This window comes from Orbicella faveolata, unplaced genomic scaffold, assembly GCF_042242905.1.
Source record: "Orbicella faveolata isolate gen_17 unplaced genomic scaffold, um_ofav_v1 contig_12, whole genome shotgun sequence".
Lineage (NCBI taxonomy): Eukaryota > Metazoa > Cnidaria > Anthozoa > Scleractinia > Merulinidae > Orbicella > Orbicella faveolata.
This window is the reverse complement of record NW_028301539.1, coordinates 15001887-15005882: the sequence shown is the minus strand read 5'-3', so window position 1 is coordinate 15005882 and position 3996 is coordinate 15001887.

The following is a 3996-nucleotide window of genomic DNA, read 5'->3' as shown; positions in this document are numbered from 1 at the left end:
CTCTAATTTCGAGGAAATATTACCGCCATATTTTCTGTCGTTACTGATCTCACTCTAGCATATAAGATTCAGCAGAGACTTGTAGTGCAGGTACCGGCTGCGTTTGATGGCATGGCGACAACACAAGTGAATACACCACCAGTCAAAATTTCATAACAAGTGGATCACGGACGGTACGATACTTAAACTAAATTGCTTAAGTTTTAGCGGAGCTCCTGCGCGTCGAAGGCGCGCGAGCGGAGCACCACACCTCAGAAAATTTGGTAACCCATCGATCTCAAAAATTTTGGTTGTCACGTGTCTGTCCGTCGTCCGTATGTCCGTGCGCTGCGGAGCCCAATACCTTGAAAGATAAGAGAATAGCACCATTGCCATAGGTACATCTTTGATGTTGTATATCTGTTATGGTTAATTGAAAGCTGTCAAAGCAAGGTATCCGCTGGCCAGTATCACGGACCATATCGCGGGCTCCGTTTTAGAGGTTATTGAGGTAGAGTGTTTCTCTAAGGTCAGCGGCTGACCAGGTTATTACTCTGAGGGAGAAGAAGAGAGTAAGTTTCGGCGCAAATTAACCCCTAGCCCGTCGTTGACTTTTCTTCCCGCATATTCCTTGCACAATCGTCTCTTGGAAAATCCCTGATATACTGCGTATGTAATTTCTACAATCTCGGTTACGCTTATTGGGCATAGTTTGTTAAAATTTAACTGGAAAAGATACGGAAACCACAGGCTGAACAATTACACACTCAAATTGATCATTTTTGAGTTTCTGAGAAACAAATTCTCTTTTTCCTTTATGGCTAATTATTGCAATCGAGAGCTCCGCTTTTAGGCTTGGCTAAATCTGTGTATAAGTTATTCTTAAGGACGGTGCCTTCTAAATACAAAGGTTTTTGCGCCAGGTTAGGATCATGCGGAAAAAGTAGATCTTTGCAAGGGCTATTGGAATCCACAAAGAACTAGTGAGACAATCTCAGATAGTGCAGAACGCAATTGATAGCCCTGGCACGGTTAGTCCATCAGCTGAAGGGGTCGTATGGCTCACTTAAGGGGAACAAACGAAACTTGTATATTCTTAATCTTTGACTATTGAGCATCATAAAAATGCATGATAGCAAAGATAGAACGGTAGCTTTCACTTTGTAAATCAAATTTTAAATTTTCCCCCAATACCCTCTTTTTGGCCGCCATCTTGGAATTCTAAAAAAAAACATGTAAAATGTTATTTTCGTTTGTTTCTCTTCTTAGAGGCACACACTATTTTGCCTGGACGTATATTTGGAATAATTAGTATGTTAGATATTATTTCAGTATTGTGTTTGGTTGTTCAAGCTAGGATGACATCATATATTACGTTACAATGGCCGCCATTTTGTTTTCAAATATCTGACATAACGAAATTACCATTAAGGTGCTCCACACCACAATAACAGAAAAACACCTTTGTCTACGTTTAGTTTCATACTACGCTATGAATCAGTATACCATAACTCAGATGTAACTGTAGGTCCATACTTTAGTCTAGAACTCGTTTGAGTACAGTAACGCCAGAAGCGTATAACGCCCTTCTTCACTGCTGTCACTTACATTTGGGATCTATAACTTCTCAAACTCATAAACAATTCATTAAGTTTAAACATGGTAAATCATGACCGTGGCGGTGTTTAGATACCTGATTTTTTTAGCAAATATTTCTACGATTTCATTTTTCTGTTTTAGTTACGGTAGAGAAGATATAGCAAACACTCAAGACTCTGTTTGAGGACCTTTCCAAACACCTAAAAAAATGTCAAAAATGCTCCGCTACTAGCGCCGTATTTCAACTGTCTCCTTTGTGGTCTTCCAACGCAACGTCATAGAGATGACTCGCATGGCCGCAAAGCCTCTGGCTAGACTTCCCCGCCTCTGGAGCAGTGGACCTTATAACGCAGCGCATCCATACTCTGGCACTCCTTCTCGTACAGCTGTCACGCCAGTGCCTCTTCCAGTATCCTTTCAGGTACTGTTCACTCCTTCCCAATTCTCGCCATAGCTCGGATGTACCTTTCACTGTAGTGGAGAATTAGAAGCTGAACTGCTTACCAGAGAGTATCACAGCCTGTGATCGTGGGTGCGCCAATTAGGACTTCATGAGGCAGTGCTTGTTAGTGCCTTGGACAAGTTACTTCTCCAAGCTGTTAATGACAAAAAAAGTCATTATTTTGGTGTTTCTGCCTCTTCCTTTCTTGATGTAACACATTTCAAGATTATGGCTTTGAGCAAGCAGCAGGACAAAGATATCATTGTCGGAGTGCATGCGCACCAGCCTCTCACATGGTGAACCATACTAATGTCAGCCTCTTCATGATTACACCCCATCTCAGGAACTTGTTCGCATGTAGCTGGGTCTTAGCTTACAACATTGAACTTCGGTTGTCTCGTACATGATTCGGTCCCTGAGCCTGCCTCTGAATGCTTCTTTCTTCCACTGTGACTCTAGCGAATTGGCAATGTCAGGCTTGTTGGCGCTGAAACTGAAAAGCTTGTTCCCTGACTTCGCAGTATAGGCAGGAAGTATGTTCTTGTACTCTTCACCGTCAGAGGTAGAGTCTCTTTTAAATCTATGACATTATTGATAGATACCTCGTGATACACGTCGAACACTATGTCTACGTGCCTGCTGCTGGTGCTCATTACCAACTCAAACACTCTCATAGCAACCACGAGACGTACCTCCAGAGGGCCGGGATATTCAACTTCTGCAAGACCTACATTCCAGGCATACTGAAAATACTGGTTGCGTTCTCTGGGTATTTCTCGGTGACTGTGATGCGTCACTCTAGCTGTCGGGAGAGTTTGGCTTTGCGCAGTTGTTTTTCGTGGGAGTCAACAAGGATCGGCAAGAGACCAAGGAAGTGGGCGAACAGGATAGGCGATAACTTTTCTGTCAATCTGACGAAACTGTCCGACAAGTACCATCAGAGCAAAAACATCACGATTCATAGGAGGAGGAAGTACTACATCCTGCTAGTTACGAACCTTACACACAGCCTACGGATCCTTAAGGTGGCTCAAAACAGTAATATTTAATCTCCGTGAGACGCCTGAGCTCTAGCGCGCACTTCAGCGCGAGGCATCACGCGATCACCAGAGGGTTCGCGAGATAGCGCGCGAGGTTTAATAAAGTTTACTGAAATCAAAACAAACATGGCGGCGCGAGGCCTACTTCGGAAAACTTTGTTTCCGCCAAGTTTAGTAAGCTGTTTGCGTTATCAGTTATTTTTAGTTTCGAAAACATCCATCCTTCAGGCAATTCCAAAGGAAAACATCCCTTTAAACCGCTGTGCTGGAACGAAAATTGTAATGTTGATGTTGCGATCGACCGCGCCGGCTATCAATCTAAAAAACAGCTGGAAAAAAACTACTCTTCAGGCTTTCTTCGTTCTTTGTACTTGGCTAGTCTCACCTCCGCGTGTTTATGGTACTCTTCTTTTCCCGCTTATGCTGCTAACGACAACAGCGAAAAAGACAACACTATTCGCGGACTATTCGCGTTTATTCGTGTGGAATTGTGGGCTTTACTGATCAGCGGATCCCCTTCACGTATGCGCAAGGGGCGATCTTGCAAAGTCGAGATTTTAATTTGCGCGTAGAACGCGCGCTAAAATACGTTATCCACGAAGCTAATATCTCAAAAAATGATCTGGTGACCCCATCTTTTTAATGTATAAAAATATTCCACAGCAAAAGCAGAATGCAAATGCGAAATTGCAAAAAAAAAAAAAAAACTGTGGAGTGCAATTTCTCCAACTTAAAAATTTCCATTTTTCTTAATTCAAGAAAAATCCACTCCACATAATTTTTTATAACTTTGTCTGTTTCTTCTTCTATGTGTAATAAAAAGATTTTTATTAAAAAATGGGGTCACCTGCTTAGTTTTAAAGATAGACGCAATTGATGGTAAAAAATGGGTCAAGTTTGTTGCTATGCAACAGGATAGTGCAACCTTAATTTATG